Genomic DNA, 22,467 nt, shown 5'->3' on the forward strand with positions numbered 1-22,467 from the left:
CTGGCCTTGAACTTGCTCCGTAGGAGAGGATGGCCTTGAACTCCTGCTGCTCCTGCTGCCGTCTCATAACTGCTGGGGCTGCAGGTGTGAGCCGTCGCCCCCATTTACACCAAGCTTTGTGCATGCCGTAGTCACACCTGCAGCCACACCCGTAGCCTTGTATGTTGGTCCTAAACTTTGAGTCCGATGTTTAAGGGTTTCATAGGTGATAAGCATGAACCCCAATACCGAGCTCCGCTGTAGCCTCAGCCCCCGTCATTCTTAAACGATTGCCCCTAAGGAGGGTGTTAGGTCAAATTATTTATTTATTTTATGTATATGACTCCGTTTTCATGCACACCAGAAGGGGGCAGCAGATCTCACTAAGATGGTTGTGTGCTCGCTGGGACGTGAACTCAGGACTTCTGGAAGAGCAGTGCTCTTAACTGCTGAGCCATCTCTCCAGCCCACTTTCCTAGGCTAACTGGGAGCAAAACTCCCGAGCCAACAGATGACCACGTGGCCTCGGCGGCGAGGGCTTGGCCGTCAGCGGCCAGGAGACAGGGCGGGACTGTCTAGTCCAGTCTGCGGCCTTATCTCACGGTTGCTCTAAGGTTGCAGCTGGGCGAGGTGTGGGCCAGGCACCCGGAATGCCAGCATTTGGGAGGTTAAGACAGGAGGACTGGAGTTCAAGGCCAGCCTGAGAAGACTCCATCTCAAAACAAACAGTTGTTTAGCCCCCAGACAACTGACTGCCCCGTGTTGTCAATAAGGGTTAACATTATTTTCACGTGTGACGGCGTTCCTGTTTCTTCTGCGCATTTCCCGCCTGTGCTTTCAGCCCATTGTCCTCTTGACGGGTCATTTTCCCATAACCTTCCCTGGCTGAGGAGGCGGCTGAGGCCTGGGAAGATCCAGAGGGCACAGTCCCCGCTTTCCCTCGTTGGGTTTGCTGGTGTGGGGCTGGTCTGGGCTTCCGGTGCTGCTAAGGGAAACCAGGAAGCGACACCTGGGTTCCGGCAGAACCACAGCGGCCTGGTGGGAAGAGACCCCGCGCTGCTGCCAGCTTCACGTCGCCCAGGAAGGGGCCCGCGTGAGAAAGGAGAAACGGTGGTGGAGACCGGGAAGTGGGGCGGCGGAAGGGGAACCGGGAGTGTGGGGGCGGCGGGCAGCGTGGGGGCCGCTCGGGGCGCGTGTCAGCCTGCGACGCCGGCTCCTGCCCGGGCTGCCTGTGCTGCTCCGGGCCGCCGCGCCCTCTCACGGCTCCCTGAGCGCTTCCCGAAGGAGTGATGCAAAACCACCGCCTCCCTACCCATCACGGTTCGCTTCCCGCCTGAAGAGGAACAGCGTTCCTGCCATGAGCGCCGTGCAGCCTGTTTGCTGCCTCAGTCTCCCCTTTCCTTCCTCCTCCTCCTCCTCCACTATTATTACCTACACAGTGTTCTGCCTGCATGTCCCCTGCAGGCCAAAGGGGGCAGCAGATAGCAATGTAGGATGTGCTTGCTGGGGCTTGAACTCAGGACCTCTAGAAGAGCAGCCAGTTCTTTAACCTCTGAGCCCTCTCTCTAGCCCCGTAGCCCGCCCTTTTCAAACGCCCTTTGCTACCACCCTGTTCCCAAATCAGAAGCCCTTTGTGGAGCTTCCTGACCCTCAGTTTTCTGTTTATTTTTTCTTATATAATAATAATCATGTCATTATTTATTTATTGTTATTTTATTGTTATTATTATTATTTAAACTCCCAGGTCATACATTTTATTTTATCTTATCTTCCTCGTGATCTGGTTGATCAACTTTTCCAAGGATCTGAATGATCTGGGGTCTGAATGATTGAAAACAAAACAACAAACTGTAAAGTGCAGCTCTGGGGTCGGAGAGACGGCTCAGTGCTTCAGAGCACTGGCTGTTCTTCTAGAGGACCTGGGTTTGGTTCCCACGTCTGTATCCTGTGGCTGATAACTCCCGGGGATCAGACAGTCTCTGCTGGCCCCTGCAGGCCCACCAGACCTGTAAACATAAATCTTAGAGCAAACAAGCCCAGTTCTGTTGGGAGGGGAGGAAGAGGGAACCGGGCCCTCTTGTTTGGCCCCAACAAGGATTTCTGTCTAGTTGGCTTTTGAGCTTGTCTGTGCTGTGGCATGTGAGGGACGTTCCCCACTGAGCTCGTCCTGCTCCATGGAATATACCAGGAGGATGTGGTGCCCAGGGACCAGGCGCCCCTCACCCTCTTGCTGTCCACACCTCTCCAGCCCCTCCTCACATCTCTGGACTATTTCCTTTCTCTTCTTTTGACAGGGTCTCCTGTAGCCCAGGCTGTCCTCAAATTCCCTACATAGTGGAGTGTGACCTTGAACTCATGGCCCTCCTGACTCTGATTTTACCTCTCAAGCATTAGTGTTACACTGTAAGCCTTACCTCCCACTTAGGGCCTTCTTGAGGGGGGAGGGGGGAGGGGGAAGGGGTGGGGGTGGGAGGAGTGGGGGTGGGGTGGAGGGTTACTTCCCAACAAAGCAAGTTTCTCGAGGCTCCCCGACCACTCCCGCAGCCCCCTCTTCGTCCCAGGAATTCTGCTGAAGTATTTTCAATGCATCAGATGTCATCGGGGTTCTTTAGAGAAGCCCATTCTAGTCTGTGGTAAGCAGAAAAGGAAGTGGCAGGAGACAAACCCTGGCATTTCCGTATCCGTTCCTGCAGGGCCAGGAGGCCGGCCCCGCTGCTGCCCAGGGAACCTTTCTGCCCAGGGAATGGAAGGGTTTCCTGTCAGTGCTGATTTTGAAGAAAGACTACAGAGCGGGGAGCCCAAGGTTTGAATTTTAATTTATTTGTCACAGGTTCTCTTGTATCTCATCTGACTTGTTAAGTATTCAAGGATGTTCCTGAATCATCCTCCTGCCTCTGCCTCCCAGTCAGTGGGATTCCAGGCCTGCACAACTTGGGTTCTGAGGTGCTGGGGATGGAACCTGAGGCTTTGTGTGCACGGGAAAGCCTTCTAGCTGAGCCACATTTCCAGCCCACACTTACTCAATTCTACATTAATTTTTGTTGTTGTTGTGTTTTGTTTTTCAAGACAGGATTTCTCTGTCTTGGACTCTCTTCATAGACCAGGCTGGCCTTGAACTCACAGAAATCTGCCTGCCTCCGCCTCCCTGAGTGCTGGGATTAAAGGCGTGTGTCACCGTGGTCCAGCATTAATTTTTTGAATTTAATTTTATGTGTACGGGTGTTTTGCCTGCATGTATGTCTGTGTGCCACTTGAACGTCTAGTACCCAAAGAGGCCAGAGGAGGGCAGTCACTCCTGAGATCGGAGTTACAAATGGTTGTGAGTCGCAGTGTGGGTTCTGGGGACTGAACATAGGTTCTCTGGGAGAGCAGCCAGCACTCTGAGCCACCTCTCCAGCTTCCTTTAACTTACTTTCGAGACAGGGGCTCACGTAACCCAGGCTGGCCTTTAACTCACCAAGTAGCCTAGGATGACCTGTGTTTCAGATTCTCTTTATCCTCCCCGAATCATGGAATTACAGGTGTGTGACACCAGTCCTGGTTTTTGCAGGGCTGAGGTTTGAACCTACGATCTTGTGCTTGTGAGGTGAGCGTTCTACCTCAGCCTTTGCTTGCTTGCTTGTTTCAGCGCTGGGAGTAGAGTTCCGGGCGTTGCCCAGAGCAAAAGTCTCCACCCTTGAGTTATACTCCCTCCTCAGTGGCTGCGGGACTGAACCGTCCAGTGCCAGCTCTTCCGTGGGACAGTGTAGGGCTCAGGTTGGGCTCACAATCATCTGAAACTCCAGTTTTACGGGACTTGACGCCCTCTTCTGGCGCCTGTGGGCACTGCATGCTGAAAAAAAAATCTCAAGATGAGATTAAGCAGCACAAGCCAGGCTGCTAGGCCTTGCCTTTAATAATGAAATAAGATTATGCCAAAGGACTGTTTTAAAACCTTTGACACACCAACAGTCGATAACTGGACTGGGGAAACATGCCTGTTTTCTGTACTTCTGTTCTCTCAGTGGTGTAGCTTCTTAGGAGTAAAATGGGCTGTGAGTGGGGAGTTTCAGACCCTCTTCTCTCGGCCTGTTAGAAGAAGATAATGCGCTGGTGTAAAGGAGCTTTGGGGGGTCGTACAGGGCCGTGTTTGGACGCAGCCCTGAGATGCTCGGTTGACATGGCGGCGAAAGCCCGTGTCCCTCAGATGACCAGGTGTAGACGTGGGAAGCTCAAGGTTGTCGGGATATGCCACTCGTCAGATCCCGGACACAGGGCTGAGACAGGTCCTCCTTGCAAATGCATGTGTCAATTCAGAAATACCCCTCTGAGACCCAAGATCATGGGCAAGCAAGCAGTCATCAGAGAGGCATGCCTCTGTGTCCCAGCCTGTGTGTGTGGGTGTGGGGGGGAGCTGCTCAAACCAGCCAGCACCGCCTGCCCAGGTGCTTCTCCCCCGAGCAGCCCCTGCCCTCTGCTTCCCACGTCAGAGCCCCCCTGAGCCTCTGCAAGTCAGTTGTTTTTCCCACTCTAACCAGATGTCCAAGAAAAGGAACTGAAGGCAGGTCAAGGTCTGAGGAGAGCACAGTCTGTCGTGGCAAAGAGGGCAGGCAGCAGGAGCGCGAGCTGCTGGTCACATCCTAGCCAGTCAGGAAGCATGATGGATGCTGAGGCTTGGCTCGCTTCCTGGTTTATTCAGCTGGTTGCCCTGGCCCAGGGGACGGGGCTGACCACCTTCAGCGAGGCTCTACCCGTCTCTGTTTCATATCCTTGGACCCTCCCTCACAGACTCTCCCAGAGAGAGGTGTGTGTCCTCTGGGATTCGGCATCCAGTCACCTGAGCATCGCACCCTGCTTGCTCCGTGGCCTCTGCATACAAGGGATCCAAGCTCAGCTGCGCGCCACTGCCAGCAGCCACCGAGGAGAACCTGCTTCCGACATATCAGCGGAGAATCCAGGCGGGTTTACCTTTGACAACGTGGATGTCTTCTGCAAAGTCTGTCCTAGGAGGCAGGCTGCTTAAGGGAAATGCCCCATTCTCCAGGGCTGGGATCCGGGTGGGATGGAGTGTCCCCCAACTGGAGTATGACCACCGCCCCTCCCGCAGTCAGTGAGCAAGGCAGCCCCTTGTCATGCGTGAGGCTAGCCTCGGTTGGGGAGTATGTGTGGAGTGAGGGGTTGGAAGAGATGGGTGAGCCAGTCCCTAAGGTACTGGGTGGGTATCGTTACTGTCCCAGGAGCCCCTGGTTGGGAAGCTTTTGGGGTTATCACTTTCCCAGGAGGATTTGTCACACCCTAAGAACAGAGTTGCACAGTCTTTATTGGACATGCAAGGTCATGGCTTGATTGTGAAATCTGTTTTAAATTTAGAAATAATCACATAAATAGGTGAAAGTTGAAGGTCCTACAAAGGAGTTATTTATTTATTTTTTTGTGAATGGAGAATAAATTTACTGGTGTCTCCTACGAGGAAGGAATTAAAATATATGACAACAATCATAAGTTGGAAACATTTATAAGCATTTATGCCTTTGTCAGCAGGACTGACAGGGTGAATAAAATAAGCAGCAAACAAACCCCGGAACAGCTTGGCCCTCAGTAAATGTCTTCAAGTTTCAACCCCCAGGGACCCAAAGGGCTGGCATATCTGCATAGCTTGCCCATCCTCCACTCTGTGGAAACTTCCCAAGCACTTGCTGAGGGTAGGGGGCTGTGGCCCCAGAGTGCTGGAGGGAGCAAGCTCTTGGCAGCTGAGGCCGTGGTTCAGGGACTTGGGGCAGGGGGCTGGGGATTAAGACAGGACAGGTGTTCTTACAGAAGCAGAGAGGAGTGGGAAGAGAGGCACATGGAGGGGACAGGAGCCCTACAAGGAGACTAAAAGATCTGAGCAGGGGGTCCTGCAGAGAGCGATGCACCAACAGAGGACCATGCATGGAGAGGACCTAAATCCTTTGCTAGGATGTAGCCGACTGGCAGCTCAGTCTCCATGTGGATCTCTGAGGGAGGGGAGCAGGGGCTGCCTCTATTGTGAACTCAGTTTACTGCTCTCTGATCACTCGCCCCTGATGGTGCAGCCCTGCCAGGCTACGGAGGAAGAGGATTCAGGCAGTCCTGATGAGACTTAAGCTATGGGCAGATGGCTATAATGGACTCTCCCTTTCAGTGGACTAGGGGAAGGGGATGAGGGAAGAGGGAGGGAGGGTGGGACTTGGGAGAGTTGAGGGAGGTGAAGTCAATTGGGACGTTTAATGAATAAATTGTGAAGGAAAAAAAGACAGGACAGGTGGCAGTGGGAGATCACAGGGTGCAGCACAGTGGATAGCAGGTCATGGGTAGGGGTGGGGGATGCCCAGGCAGTGGGAGATCACAGGGCGCAGCACAGTGGATAGCAGGTCATGGGTAGGGGTGGGGAATGCCCAGGACGTGTGTGGGAGGAGGAGCAGGCTCAGTGAGAGGGACTGTGATGTGTGGTGCGGGTGGGTTTGAGAGGACCAGGCCTGCCCCCTCCCCCCAAAAGTCATCAGTTCCAGGAACAAGGTCATAAAATTCCCTGTCCAAGGAACAGCCTGAGGACAATCACAGTAAAAATCCTGCCGTGCAGCTGCTGGGGGCTCTCCTCCCTGATCCGCTGCGTTGGTGACGGTGGAGATACCGAGCTTAAGCTCTAATAAAGCTCTTTGCTCTTGCATTTGTGGTCCGGTTACTGGCGGTCTTTGCCGTAAGACCTGGGCAAAGCAGGGGCAGGCTGTAGTTAGCCGCGACAGCTCAGGGTGGTGGGCCTTGCCGTTGACTACCTGACTGGGCTGTCCAGTCTCTTCACGCTCCGCTCTCCGTGGCATGCTTGGTTGACATTAATCTGTGGTCCCTGGCTACTGCTGATTGGCCGTGAGGCTGGAGGTGCACACGCGGTCTTCTGTCCCCGGAGCCCAGCTCTAGGCAGGAAGAGACTCCATCTGCTGGAAAGGATCTCCGATCACCAATGTCCTGCCCTTCAACTCTCCCAGTCGCGGTGGGAGGGGCAGTGATAGCAGACACCAGTGGACGTCTCCTTGAAACCGTGACCCGGTCGTGCTGTTCCTGGGCAAGCTGCGCAGCAGGGAAGCCAAGGTCACATGTCTGGCTGGGAACTGGGCATGCTCTGTCGCCTTCTGGCCACAAGGAGGCAGCAGAGGCCCAGGAAACCCAGTTGAGACTTTCTGCGCGCGTGTATGTGTATATAAACATACACACGTTACACAGTACAGGAAAACATATTTGTTTTACTTATGTGTGTGTGTGTGCATCTTGGGGCGTGTATGTCACACACGTGCAGTTTCCAGCAGAGGACCAGAGAGAGCACAGGGTCGCCTGAAGCTGGAGTTACAGGGGTTGAAACCTCCCAACGAGGCTGCTGGGACCTGAACTTGGATCCCTGAAAGAGCAGTGCTGGCATCTGAGCCTTCTCCCCAGCCCTGGCCTAGCATTTCACACACCCTTGTGCAGCCTCCTGCCGGGTCCTGCCGGGCCCTCATCCTGCTCTGAGATGTACTGGTCTTCCAGGCCCTTTAAAGCGCTCCCACAGTAAGATGTTGAGAAGTCACACTTCACAGATATGTACCACAGTAGAAGATTGCACAAAAGAAATACAGACACGAAAAGAAGCAAGAGCAAGGCTCTTGGGTAGAAGTTCTAATGTGCCCCAGTGTCCACCCTGATCCCTGGAGCACTCCCCGTGCTGACGTCTGAAGTCTGGTGCTCCTCTGCTGAGCTCGCCTGGCTTTAGGGGCACACCTAACTCCTCTCAGTGTTTGTCTCTGTGGGCCCTGGGTAGGTTTCTCTATACCACTAAGCCTCCATGTGTCACAGTCTCACACCAAACAGCCATGGGAACAAAGGAGAAGGTGTTCAGAATGAAGAGACTGTGAGCACGTGCTGGGGTATTTGTCTGTGGCCACTCCTTCCAGGAGGCTCTGTGGTAGGAGAGGCCCAGGCTGTCCAGCATGCCAGGACTATTAGAATCTCCATCTCTGGGCTGCACAGGGCTGTGGACTCACTGTAGAGGAGGATGACCTGAACTCAGCTCTTCATCCTTTTGTCTCTTCTTCCCGAGTCCTGGTGACAATAGCCCTATGCCACTCCTGGCATTTGCTCTAGGCTTCAGCTAGTGACCATTCCATCACTTGAGAGTTAGGATTCACACAGCTTCCAGCAGCAGCAACTGCAGCAGCAACAGGTGACATGCTGGAGTTCAAGCCCTGAGGTGGGCTCTGGGTATCTGGATCCTCTGCTCTAACCGTTGCCAGTGTCACACTGTCACACATGGGTGTGTGTCAGAGGGTGTCAGATCCCTGGAGCTGGAGTCATGGTCACTTAGAGAGCTGCAGGGGGTCTGCAAGGGCAGAGGTCCTCTTCACCACTGAGCTGTCTCTCCAGCCCCAGGAGCCTTGACTCTCGAGGCTTGGTGGCTCCCAGATCTCACCGGGTGACTGGAGTGTGCAGTTTCTCATTGTTGGCTCGTTTCTTTCTTCATCCCCAGCTTCCAGCCCACTCTCATCTTCCTACTCCATTAATTTGCACCCAGTGTATCTGCTCCCAGGAGTTTCTGCCCTGGGCACCTTCCTTAGTTGTCCCCTTCTTAAGTCTGCTGCTGTTAATGTCTGTATTCAACAGGGTTCTCTAAGGAAACAGAGCTTATAGAATGTGTGTGTGTGTGTGTGTGTGTGTGAGAGAGAGAGAGAGAGACAGAGACAGAGACAGAGACAGATAGAGACACACACACTGAGAGGGAGAGGGTGAGACACACACACACACACACACACACACAGAGAGAGAGAGAGAGAGAGAGAGAGAGAGAGAGAGAGAGAGAATTATCAGAATGCCTTACAGGCTGTGGTCCAGCTAATCCAACAATGGCTGCCTATGAATGGAAGCTCAAGGATCCAGTATTTGTTCAATCCATGAGGCTGATGTTGTGGCTGGTCTTCAGGACACACTGGAATCCAGACAAGTAGGCTGTAATGCCAGGGAAGGGGTGGATTCCCGCTAGAGTGAGGGCAAGCAAAGACTAAAGCTTCCCTCTTCCTGTGTATATGTAGGTTTCCAGCAGAAGGTGTGGCCTAGATTAGAGGTGGGATTTTCCAGCTGCAATGATCTGGGTTAAAAGTTTGTCTTCCTACCTCTAGACAAGGAGTAGAAGTGGATCTTTGCTGGGCAGTGGGTGCTCATGACTTTAATCCTAGGCAAGGCAGGTGGATCTTGAGTTTGAGTCCATCCTCATCTACAGAGTGAGTTCCAGGACAGCCAGGACTATACAGAGAAACCCTATCTTGAAAAACAAAAACTGTTGGTGTAATGTTCTTTTGGAATGTGCACACCTTATCCTTGTTCATTCAAATGCTGATTTCTCTATCCCACTCTCCGGTTTCAATCCGGACATTGCATTGTGATACTTACTCTAAGCATCACCTGTCTCAACTTTGTGTAAACATGCCAAAATAAAACAACCAGCCACAATGGTGAGCAATGGATAGGAAGGAGTAGGAGGGAGATGGGAGGAGCCAGAGAAGAGGGAGGAGTGGGAGGCAGAGGAGTTGGAGAAGCAGCAGGAGAGAAACTGGGAGAGGAGAGGCTGGAGGAAAGGTCTTGGAACCACGTGGAGAGATCGACTGGACCTAAGATATCATTAAAAGCAAGTATAACGGGTAAAATCTGAATGGTAGGAACTATGCGGGCTTGGAGGTTTAGGATGGAGTAACTATTGCCCAGCATTGTGTTCTAGGTTAACTAAATAAACCCAGTCTCTGTGTGGTGATTTGTTTATACAGCTGTTTAGGATTAACTGCATCTTTACTAAAAGATATATCAATAGTAAATATTATCGAAATACAACAAATGGTGCCCAACTAATCAAAGTATCCACACCCCTTAAATCATACTTTATCATAATTTGGTGGGGGAATAAGCTTCCAGTGATAAAACCCAAACTTAAAACCTAAAAACTCCCAGGTCAATTACTGTCTCTTTAAGAGAGACTCTTAAACAGGCTCTGGAGCAAAAGGCAGCCTCCTGTGGGCAGACCTGAGATTTAACATAACAACCCTGGCTGCTGCTGCAGTCTAACTGAGGGGTACACAAACCTGGCTCCTTTATACTGTGGCTGGCTCAACTGGCTCAGCTCAACAGCCATGGTGGGAAAGAAAGGAACTAGAGGCAGACAGACCTCTAGACAGAGCTTGGCCTAAAACTGCATCTAAAATTTAAAAATGCCATGACAGAGGGTGTTTTAGTCCCTTTTGGCTTTGTTTTGGCTGTCATGGTCATGGATCTGGTTGCAATATGTTTAATGGTGATGGCTCTTCTGCGAGAAATTTCAAGGAGAAAATGGGGAAAAAGCCAAGGATTGGACTACTAAGTTACAGAGTTTAGAAAGGGCAATCTTCCTAATAATTAGATTAATAACGGCTAAAATTCAAAGCTCTCTGGCTGCAAGATACTTGTCAGCTCTTTCTGGTAAGAGTCTTCCAACTCACTGAAACATCAACTAAATTCCAAGGAATAACCAAGTGGGCTTTGCTTGATACAGCATAAATTGGCACAACTGACCCAAAACTTAAAATTTTCTTGTCTCTTTGCTTGATTTTCATTTAAAGGCTTTGAGTTACAATGATATTGATTTGAAAAAAAAATTTTTTTTTTAACAAGTTGGTGAAGGCACATGCCTTTATTCCCAGCACAAAGTAAAAAGAAACAGGCAGATCTCTGAGTTCTGGATCAAGCTAATTTACATAATAAAAGCCAGGATGGCAACTCCTGCTGTTTAGCCACTTGCAGTGATAATCTAAGATTCAAAATGACAACATTTTCCTCAAGGTTACGATGTAAATTCTTTTTTCTTAATAATAATTGTTATGTCCTTAACTGCTCTAAAGGTTGGATTCACATCAATTTCAGGTTTATGTAAAGAGAGATAATATCACAGTGCTCTGGAAACTGCCTTATCCTTTTGAACGTGATACATTGTTCTGCCCAGTTCGTGAACCCCAAAAGACCAGAAATAACTAGACTCTGCTGTAAATACATGAGGTTCTTTTTATTGTAAATTACAAGCTGCAGCTTGGGCTCACACCCCCCACTGCCAAAGCAGTGAGAGCCAAGAGCCCTGGGCTCAGGTTAGTCGGGTGATTTAAAGATTCTGGTCCCTCCCAGCATGCCCAAGGCAGGGGTGATTCCTGCCTGGAAAGCATCTATTGGTCAAAATGCTACATTTTGAATTGATTGGCTATAGGAAGGTCCCCAAACCATCAATGACCTGGTGTCCCTCCTTAGGGGATGGGCCAGTTTCCTAGCAACTGTATCTCTAGTGGGTGGAGAAAGAATACAATAAGGCGGTCCTTCCCCTCAGGGCATTACTGGACTTCTCCACCCACCTAGTTCAGGCCTTAACTATTAATAATAGCTGCCAATTTTTTAATCTTTTGGTCTCTCAACATTTTCATGGGGGACAAATGTTTGTCGTGCCTGATGCAAAAAAGACAGGAAAGGCTTATAGATGGCAAAGTACATGCCAGCCTAGTTAAGTCCTAAAAACTCAAAAAATTATAATTCATATGTTTAAAAAACAAAACTGTCCATATCAAAAGGGGGCAAGCCAAAGACTAGCCAAAACCAATGTAAAAACCCAGGTACAAGATGCCTAGCTTAAATGCTAAGGGTAAAAGAGAGTTTATATAAAGTTTGGCTACAAAGGCCTAATTGCCCATTCTATAAAAAGGGGATAGGACAAATAGCTACAACATATATAAAAATCTAGGCCTAAACCTCCAAACAGGTACAAAATGCCTAGGGTATGCTTAAATTCTAAATTAAAAAGGACTTTATATAATAAGTTTACTTAAAACACACCTTTTATATTGCTCAGGCAACCAGCTTGTCTCTTTAAAGTGAGGCCTTCTCTCGGGAGATAGATAGCAACATGGCCTAAGACAACAAGCACCCAAGAGCCCAAAAAAGATATTTTGACCCCAATCTTGCTTTGATTTCAACATGATAATGATTGTATGTTCAATAATAATGGTACCTTATTTTGCTGATCCCTATACATGGGAACAACTCTAAAACTGACTGAGACATAAAAATATGTCTCCATCCAAAGCTTCCACAATACTTGGCCAATAAATCCTTGGCTATAATATCCTCAAAAAATGTATTATGCTAATCTTTTAATTGGATAGGTAAAATTGGCTTACAGTTTAGTTTCATCCTGTACATCTCATACATTTATAATTTTAGGACTATATAATGCTTGTGAGAAATTATATGTTTGCAAAACAAAGAAACTGAACAACAGAGATGCTGGATCAAAACTGACAGAATTCACCCTTCCAGCATGCTGAGGCATTGACACATCTGTTCCAGCATCTTGCATGTTCCAACATTCTGCTTGTTCCTGCCTCAACTGCTTCAATTGCTGTTTCTCATCAAAACCTGCTCCCAAAAGAAGTTTGAAGAAAGCTACTAATCTTAATTGGTCCAGCATTTTAGACTGTTCCAAAGAGAACTTTTATTAAGCCTGAAAATTCTCAACATTCAAAGACTGGACCACAAATGTTATTGCTTGCTTAAATAATGAATTTTTCCTAATTTTCTTTGGGCTCCCCTAACAGGATTTCTGTGTGTCCAAAATGTCAGCTAGAAGAAATCCATGAGAACGACATCCAATTTTCCTTAAAGGGGGTTGGGTCTGTTTTTAGTTATTTTCTATGGCTACAAATTTTTAATGTCATGGGAGATGTTTATAAATTATTAATGGTCTTTCAGAGTCAAACAAGTTTATACCCAGGATTTCTCTCTTTTCCTTTTTCTTTTTTCTATCTTTCTTTCTTAGATAAGGAGAAAAGGGGTTGAAAAGAAAGAAAGGGTAATACAGGGATATCTTTCAGAAATAATAAGACAAAAGGTAGATTACTGAATCTACTCAACTTAGGGTTTTATTTGCTATTCTCAAATAAGGTTAATTTTAAGTTTGGTAAAAGATTTTGCATGTGATGCAAAGCTAAGTCTATTTTTGATACACTGGTATGAGCTTTAGTGTATTGATACAACTTCAAGGTTACTTCCAATACTTTTAAACTGCTATTAAAAACTGGTTAGGATATTAGGCAGTGCAAGTTAATTGCTAGTTAATCAACTCATAGTCATGTCAGACACTAGTCTAATTTACCACAGGAGTATACATCATAGGTGTAACAGATAGATATGATTTTGTAGATAGATCGATTATATAAAGATAGGTAAGTCTTCAGAAACTTCAGAGACCTACAGAATATGGCATTTTAAAATGTCTTTATTATTTTAAAGATTATTTGACAATGAGACAGGTCATCTCCAGGCAGCACCCCACCTACCTCAAAGAAGATGATGAGCATGGAAGAACCTCCATATAGAGATAGCTTCAAATGTGGCAAACAAGCCACTTGGGTAAAAAAAAATACCCTCACTTCATGACTGACAAATTCTGCCAAAAATGGGCAAACTTATGCAGGACAAATTGACTACCAAACTCTGCCAAGACAGGGTAAGCAAGTCTTAAATAGTTCCTGCTTCACATTTATGTCTGTCAAATATTCTGAGCCAGAAGGCTGAAGATAATGCTCCAACAGTTTTAAAGAGTTATGGGTGACTGTTCAGGCAGCAAACTGTCTCTGTCAATTTTTTATTTTTTGGAAGCTGCTAACATGCACTTCCTATTTACTCCAATAACTAATTTTATTTCTTCTCAAGTCTCTGGTGGGGTTGAAGACCAAATTGTTATAGTGCTACATTTAAGCTTAAGTTGTTTAGAAGTTAAGAAATGCTTTCATATAGGTAATACCAATAAGGACAAAAGTTAATTTAGGTAGAGAACTTTAAACTTGTCAAGATAGATAGGATAATCAGACACTTTCTCCTAAGTTGCTAAATACACACAGACTGGACATTGCACGTGTAGATCTTACCTAACAGTTTTCATAATTCCATAATTATTATTGTATTGAAAGAAAAGGAGCCTTTTATTGGACTTAAAGGGGGAAATGTTGGTATAATGTTCTTTTGGAATGTGCACACCTTATCCTTGTTCATTCAAATGCTTATTTCTTTCCCCCACTCTCTGGTTTCAATCGGGAGATTGCATTGTGATACTTACTCTAAGCATCGCCTGTCTCAACTTTGTGTAAACATGCCAAAATAAAACAACCAGCCACACTGTTGAGCAATGGAAAGGAAGGAGTAGGAGGGAGATGGGAGGAGCCAGAGGAGAGGGAGGAGTGGGAGGCAGAGGAGGAGGGAAATGACAGCAGAGAAGTTGGGAGAGCAGAGGCTGGAGGAAAGGTCTTGGAACCACGTAGAGAAATGAACCTGACCTAAGATATCACTAAAAGCAAGTATAACGGGTAAAATCTGAATGGTAGGAACTATGCGGGCTTGGAGGTTTAGGAGGGAGTAACTGATAGAACTGTGCAAAAGAGTTATACAGCAGGCTCACAAATCACACGATGCAACTGGTTCCACATGGGGGGTATTAGGAGAAGGGGAAGAAGACTGTCTCTGGATGAGGCAGGAAAGAAAGAGAGAGGGAGGAGGAGCTTCGAGTTCTCTTATATGGGGACCCAGAGCATGTACAGGTAGTTTCTGGTGGTCAGCGGGTGGTCTTTCAGGTGGCCTCTCTGATGCTTGATAACCAGTTCATCGGGACTCTTGGGGCTGGCTGTAGAGATGCCTGCTTAAGGATCCCAACATTCCTCCCTTTTTTTTTTTGTTAAAAAGTGAGGAACTAAGAAGAAGTGATGATGGAGAGGGCATAGGGGTGGCCTTTGCTCTTCAAGCTACTTCCTGCTGATTAGGGGCATTGTCACTTTCAGGGTATAGCTGGTCCTCACCATCAGAGTCAATTGGAGGGTCATTGTCATCCGGTTCTGTGGGCAGAGGTTGATAATCCTGTAAGATTCACTGATTAATGTTTTGGTTAGAGAATTTTTGTATTTGTTGTTGAAGGAATGTAGAGAGGAAGTTAATTAAACAGGGTGCAAAAAGCAAAAGCAGAAAGACAGCAGGAGAGGTGTGAGGAAGGGCAGAATCTGTTTCCATATGGGGCTCTCAAAGGCCCAAGAGCTAGAGGCCTCAAGCTGTTCCCTTTGTTTTTGTAAATCTGGAGTTGTTGGATTTTGTCTTTTATTATACCCAACTGGTTGACATAAAAACAGCATTCCTCCTGGAGGGAGATGCAAAGGCCACCTTCTTTAGCTGTGAGGAGATCCCATCCGCGTCGGTTTTGAAGTACTACTGTTGCCAGCGAGTCAATCTGTCCTTGGAGGGTTAGTATTGTCTGAGCCTCTTGCTGGAGGTCCTGGATGAACTGGGAAGAAAGCTGATAATACAAGGTTAGGGAAGTGGCTAGTCCTGCTGTCCTGGTCCTGACAGCTGCCATGATTCCTGCAACAGCCAGGTGGGGCAGGATTTGAATTGCCCTCTTCTCCTGCTGGGCAGCTATTGAGTCCACGACTGGAATTGGTAGGGGCTCTTTTTCATTTATTACCCCCAGCTAGGGGAAGAGGAACACAAACTTGCAAACTCCTGGCCAACCAGCAGGCAGATGATGGTAGACATGAGTGCCACAAAGAATTGAGGTATTATTAGCAGTAAGGCATTGTGGTTGAGATGAGGTATCAAGGATTATAGTTTGATTACATTCTAAGGAACTTAGCATTCCTACAGAGTGTGTCCTGGATGCCTTTAAACAGTGTCTTGCCATGCCAAAGAGGGTGATATGAAAAAGGTAGGGGGTTGTGGCAACATTAGAGTCATGGCAGTTAGTACATGGTGAAGTGAGGTTACTTAACAGAGTCACCGCAGAAGCTGTCAGGGGTAATTCTGAGTTGGTCCCAGGATCTTTAAACAACCAGCAATCTTTAAAATGGCCCGGTTGGGTCACATTAAGGAACTTGTAGGCCGAGGTCAGAGTCTGAAGCCCTCAAGCTTAGCAGCTGTGGGGGTCACAAGAATCACCTTGAAGGGGCCCTGACATTTAGGAGAAAGGGATGGGGAACTTTGTTTTGGAGGGGAAAGAAGGAGCTGGTTCCCAATGTTAATAGGGGATGGACAGGGGTTAGTGTATGGTTGTGGTAGACAGTGGTCAGTAAAGACCCATAGAAGGAAACGGAGATGACAGAGTAAGGGAGTAAGCAGGTGGTCAGGGAGAGGAGAGGATTTAGCTGAAAAACCAGGAGTTAGGACCGGTCTCCCATACATGAGCTCAAAAGGTGAGATAGATAGAGGTTTTTTGGGGAGAGCTCGTAGCCTGAAAAGGGCCAGGGGGAGGAGTTTTACACAATTGAGGTGAAGCTCTTGTGATAGTTTAACAAGAGTACTTTTTAAGGATCCGTTAGTTCGTTCTGTCTTTCCTGAAGACTGGGGATGGTATGGGATATGAAAATACCAAGGAATGTTAGAGGCTTTAGATAAGGTCTGGGAAACCTGAGAAGTGAACTCAGGACCATTGTCTGAGTGGAGAGATGTAGGGATTCCAAAACGTGGGATAATCTCACGGAGAAGGAGATCAGAAACTTTCTAAGCTCTTTTTTAGTAGTGGGGAAAACCTCCACCCATCCTGAGAAGGTGTCCCTCAAGACCAGGAGGTACTGGGCACATTTGGCTGCTGGCATGTGGGTAAAATCAAGTTGCCAGTCAGTCCCAGGGAGGGAGCCTCTAGCCTGGTGGGTAGGGAAAAGGGGGCTATGATATCCTGAGTTAGGATCTGAGGTCTGGCAAATCTTACAAGAGGCAGTAATAGTCTTCGGGACTATTACTCAAGTCCTCAGGGGTAGGCTGCAGCTGAGCCCTGACAAAGTTAGACAAGGCTTGACTGTTAGGATGAAAGAGCTGGTATAGATAGGACAGGATCTGATGAGTGTCAGGAGAGGACAGGGGAGATGTGGGTTGTAGTGTAAGGATATTCTGTGGTGAGTGGGATGAGTCTAGGCCTTTAAGGGCCACAGCCTTAGCTGCCTCATCAGCCTGGTTATTTCCTTTGGAAACTATGGAATCATCTGTCTGGTGGGACCGTCAGTGGACTATTCCGATGGCTGTGGGAAGGCAGGAGGCTTCCAGCGTGGCCATAATTTGGCCTGCATTGGTTACAGATCCTCCATTTGCTGTAAGTAACCCACGCTCTTTCCAGATAGCAGCATGGGAGAGAAGAATATGAAAGGCATATTTAGAGTCTGTATAGATTTTAAGGGATTGTCCCTGGGCCAATTGGAAGGTGCAGGTAAGAGCTATTAGTTTGGCTTATTGATTGGTGGTTTGGGCAGGGAGGGCTTGTGCCTCAACCACCTCAGCATCCAACACTATGGCATAGCCTGCTTTTCGAGCTCCCTGATGTACAAAGGAGCTGCCATCTGTATACCAGGTATATACGGCCTGAGGTAATGTGCCCTCCTGTATGTGTGAGGGGTGGGGCAATAGTTCCTCTAAAGTTTCAGTGCAAGAGTGAGATGGGGAACAGTCAGAGTTAGGTCGAGGAAGAAGGCTTGAAATAGTAAGAGGTGGGCATGGTTAGAAAGTAAGCGTAGACTCTTCTATTAGCACCACCTGGAGGGAAAGGACCCTGGAAGGAGGTAAAGTTTGTAAACCTTTATATGTTAAAAGGTGAGACAGATTGTGAGAAGAGAAGACAGTAATAGGTGACCCAAAAGTTAGTTTTTTTGACTCTCGAAGAAGGAGCTCCGCAGCCGCCAGGGCATGAATACAGGGGGCCCATCCCTGGATTGTCAGGTCTGATTTTTTGGATAGGTATGCTACAGGGGCAAAGGAGGGTCCCAGTTGGTGACCCAGGGCTCCAAGGGCATATCCCTCTTTTTCTGTTACATAGAGGGAGAAGGGACGGCTAATGTCTGGAAGATGTAGGGCTGCGGCCTCAAGAAGAGCCTGTTAGATCCCCTGAAAGGGCTTAGTAATGGGCTTAAGAAGGGGTTCATGCAAAGGGCCTAAGGCTGCCTCATATAAGGGGCGGGCGAGAAGAGAGGAGGGGACCCAGGACCGTAAGAAACCAGCCATTCCCAGAAACGATAAAAGGAGTGTTTTTCTTAGAAGGTCAGCAATAATGGGCTTAAGTCCCTTGAGGATCTTAGGAGGAAGTGGTACTGAGCCTGGGCAATATAGCAGATGGAATCCTACAGCTGAAAGACCACAGGGGAATGGTGTCTCTCCACAGAGGGGTTTTGGACATCCCAGACTTGGGGGTCCACTTGAGAGGCTGGTAAAGGAAGTGACGTGTCACAACTGGTAGGTAGGGTAGCTAGGAGAAGAGAGGACGCTGGCTTATGCTGAGTAGAGGAAGAGGCCTTTGCTATAGAGCGAGAATGGGTAGCAGGGGGGCTAATAGTTGTCGGTGGGGTGAAAGAGGGTGCCAGAGTAGGATGATTAGGACAGCCTATTGCTGGGGAGTGGGGGGGTGAGGATTTTGGAGAAGCTGGGGGTTGAGATCAACGAGGTGGAGGTTCATCTGCAGGGTCAAAGGTAGAGAACTCTTGAGGTTGAGACTTTATAGCTAGAAGAAGTTGGGTAGGAGGACAGGAAGAGCAGATGGAAGGTTTAGAGCAGAGAAGAGAGAAAGCTTGAACATAAGGTACCTCTTTCCATTTACCAGATCACTGACAGTAATTAAGAAAATCTCATAAAATATTGGAATTTAATATGCCATTAATCGGCCAATCTGAGCCCTTATCTAAAGAATATGTAGGCCAAGTTTTATTACAGAGGTGTATGAGCTTAGAGGCCTTTAATTCAGGCTCCATGTGTAATGTTTTAAAATTCTCCAGAAGACATCCCAGTGGGGATGCTGGAGGAATAGACATCTGGGCGTTTCCCATTGGGAGGATAGAAGTCAGTGACCTTCCAGAGGAGTCCCAAAGGCAAGGGAAGACTCAGTAGATATGGTCCTACGTGATCCAATAGCTCATCAGCTCTTGGCCAGAGATCAGGGGCACAGTTGCCTGAGGAAGCACAGTTCACCTAGCACTAGGATTTTTCTTTGTGAGCCTGAGGGGGGAGAAGGAACTGTGCACGTGGGGGCTCTCCCAAGGGAAAGGGAAGTCCTAAATGGAAGTTGGCAAGAAGGGTCAACCGTAGCCAGTGAAGACCGTGGTTGGGGTTTCCTCCACCTCAAAGGGTACTGGGAAGTTGCTGGACTCTCAACAGTTAATCTTCCCTTACCCAGAGAAGCGTTTATGCCGACCAATGGGGGGAACTCATCAATTCAGCCGGTGCTGAATGGAGCAGATAGCGATCTAGTTGTCGGAAAGTGGATCTTGGGAAGATTTGGAATGTAATAGGTTTCCAGCAGCCCCAGTGGGGTGCCGGCAACCAAAACACTGTGTGGCCGCTGGAGATACCTATTCCAGGCCAATCTCACCAATGATGGAATTGTGCAGAAGGGTTACATGGCGGGTTCACAAATCATGCCACGCAACTGGTTCCACATGGGAGGTTTATTAGGTGAAGGGGTCACAGAGACCGTCTTTGGACAAGGCAGGAGAGAGAGAGAGAGAGAGAGAGAGAGAGAGAGAGAGAGAGAGAGAGGAGGTGCTTCAAGTTCTCTTATATGTGTGCTGGGAGTGAGTTCAGTCAAGGGGGAACCAGTGTGCCCCTGTCATGGCGCACAGGTGGAGGTCATAGATGGTGGAGTCAGTTCTCTCCTTCCACCTTTCTGTGGGTCCAGCAACCACCTCAGGTTGTCAGGCTCAGTGGCTAAGGCTTTTAGAGCCTACTTCATCACCATGCTTCTGTCACCCCTTTTCTTCTCGGCTTCGTTTTGTTGGTTTGTTGGTTGGTTTTGTTTTGCTCTCTGAGTCAGGAGCCCACTGCAGAGCTGGCCTGGAACTTGCTATGTAGACCAGGCTGGACTCAAACTGACAGCCCTCTGCTCCACCATTGCTGGTGTTAAAGGTGTGTGCCTCCTCACTCAGGCCCACCTTGAGTTTACACTTTGAACTCACTGAGAAGTGAGGATGGCCTTTGGTTCCTGGTCATCCTGCCTGTACCTCCTGACTGCTGAGATGTCAGACTTACCACCCTAAACAAGAAGCAGGATCATGGGTCTACAGAGATCAGGATCATGGGTCTACAGAGCTCAGGATCATGGGTCTACAGAGCAGAGTCACCCATGATCCTTCAGTGCTCATTGTTTGTGCAGCTGTGGTCGAGATGCCGTGTGAGAGGACACAATGAACCTCCCAGCCAGGTCTCCTCAGTGTCTGTGTCTGTTGTGTTCCTAGTTACTGCCTTCCCCATCCTGTGGGAGGGAGGCTTAGGCTGGGCACTCAGGAGGAGATAAGGTTTGTGATATCCAGGCCCCTGGAGTCCAAGGTCCCTTGCAGGCTCCTGCTGAGGGTGTGATGCCTGGAGCTGGGGCTGGGCTGAGGCAGGGGTGGGAGGACAGGGATGGTGGGTTCCTGGAAGACCTCTCTTCCCCTCATCTTAGTAACTGGAGCCCAGGGCTCATGACATCATCATTGTTTGCAGTTCTGACAGGACTGGTGTGTGCAGCCCAGCTCCTGATGTTTAAAGAGATCCAGTAGGGTTCCATTTTCTTCTCTCCACCATCTGTTAACATTTCCATAGTGTGTGTAGACCACAGAAGTCTCCCCATTGGGCATGGTGGGTATGGCAGGTGTGGGGGTGGGGGTGGGGGTGGGGGTTAAGGGTGAGTGTGGGGTGGTGTGGTGAGGTGTATTTTTGATCTCTTCCTGATAGAGAGTAGCATGCAGAGGGAACACACACCCTGCTCATATTACTTTAACTTTCAGTTTAGGTTGTTGAAATTGAAGGTGCTCCATTGGCTGGAGGGCTCTGCTGAAACAGGAAGTGTCAAAGTCTGAGTAGAGGCCAGGACAGCGTGGGCCAGACTCAGCTTCTTGTCTGTTGTTCTAGGAACCATGAATCCTGGAGGTGTGGGAACTGGAGCCCAGCATTTGGGGGAGCAGAGTTTAGGGATGTGAGGGCATCTTTGAACAGAGCTGAAGTCTAGAGGAAGATTTGGGGTTTGCTGTGGCCCTGAGCTGTTCCCCATGAAGTCACAGCCTTTCAAAGCTGGGAGCCAAGAGAAGCAGGTAGGTTGGCCTTGAAGGCAGCTGGGAGCCCTCAGAGGGAACCAGAGATGAGATTTTGTTCAGTGCATCATAGTAGATCACCTCCCTGGTGGCTGAACCTGCAGAGAGCTCAGAGGTCCCTGGGTTTGTCCTTCTCAGGCCTTTAGACTCCCTCTGCAGCCCCAACCCCCAACCCCACTTGTCCAAACAACAGGTAGCTGGGGCTGGCAAGGGTTTACTCATGTTCTTTCCAACCCTGCCTATGCCCAGCAGTGTCTTCATTAAGAGGGAGACCGTGGTGAGAAACCCATGCTGTGGGACTGTGTGTGTGCGTGTGCGTGTGTGCGTGCGTGCGCGTGTGTGAGTTGTGTGTCTCCTGCCGAGTGTTGTGTCACACGTGCAACCGTGGCAGGGACTGGGCTGTGCCCTGAAGTGTGAACGAACCCAACAATCAAAGGCAGGACAAGGCATGTGTGGTGGACACCTCAGCCTACTTGTTGACATGTTTGTCTCTGAAGACTGATGTCAGCCAGTCACAGTCCTGGAGTGATAGAAGCACAGAGGTCAGGCTGCTCCTGAGGCCAGGGCTGGGCATAGGCTCCATGTCTTGGGGGGTCACAGGCAGTATGTGATAATGGGGAACTGGAGTGATGTTGTCTACACTGTGCTCTCCTCGAGGTGCTGAGGAAGGAAGGGTCTATGTTTCCTTATTATTTTTTTTCCTCTTTTTTTTTTTTTTTATTTCAAGACAGGGATTCTCTGTATAGCCTTGGCTGTCCTGGACTCACTTTGTAGACTAGGCTGGCCTTGAATATTTGGAGATTCACCTATCTTTGCCTCCTAGAATCCTGGGATTACAGGCATGTGTCACTGTGCCAGGCTGGTCTTTATTTCTGGTAGAGTTTGCTGCACCATAGCTGGGAATGGGGTGGAAAGGAAAGGAAAGGCTTCCTCTCAGAGGACTGGGTTGTCACCAGCTCCCCAGTCTTCTCCATGGCAGGTGTCAGGACTAACTGTTTTTCATTTTATGCCCAAGTCTCACAGGTCCCAAACCCCACCAAGCAGCTGATTGCCATGCAAACACAGTAGGGTCATTTATTACAAGCTCAACCTTGGGCCCACACCATCAGCTACAGTGGCTCATGAGTGTAGATTTCCCAAGCTCAGGGAGAGAGGGGTTTTTATTTAGGGTGACAGGCCAGGTTCGGAAAATTCCAGCAGGGCAGTTCTGTGATTGGTTGTTTGTTCAGAGGGCCAAACCTAATGTAAAGGACACCTGGGTAAATTCCAAGTATTCAGCTATTAGCCATTGTAGGGTGATGGTTAGATATTACTGAGTTTCCTTCAGGCTATTCCTTGGATAGGGGACTTTGTTGTTGATCATTAATATTTGTTATTGATTTATATT

The 22,467-nt window shown here is 48.5% G+C and overlaps 1 long non-coding RNA gene across 1 annotated transcript; it reads left to right on the forward strand.

Annotated features, from left to right (window-relative positions):
* Positions 1-839: 839 nt before the first annotated feature.
* Positions 840-6,672, forward strand: LOC132648291 (uncharacterized). The gene is made up of 3 exons (XR_009586659.1): positions 840-2,382; positions 2,673-2,782; positions 4,497-6,672. It is a non-coding gene; the product is annotated as an uncharacterized LOC132648291 (long non-coding RNA).
* The last annotated feature ends 15,795 nt before the right edge of the window (positions 6,673-22,467 follow it).

Source organism: Meriones unguiculatus, chromosome 16 (assembly GCF_030254825.1).
Source record: "Meriones unguiculatus strain TT.TT164.6M chromosome 16, Bangor_MerUng_6.1, whole genome shotgun sequence".
NCBI lineage: Eukaryota > Metazoa > Chordata > Mammalia > Rodentia > Muridae > Meriones > Meriones unguiculatus.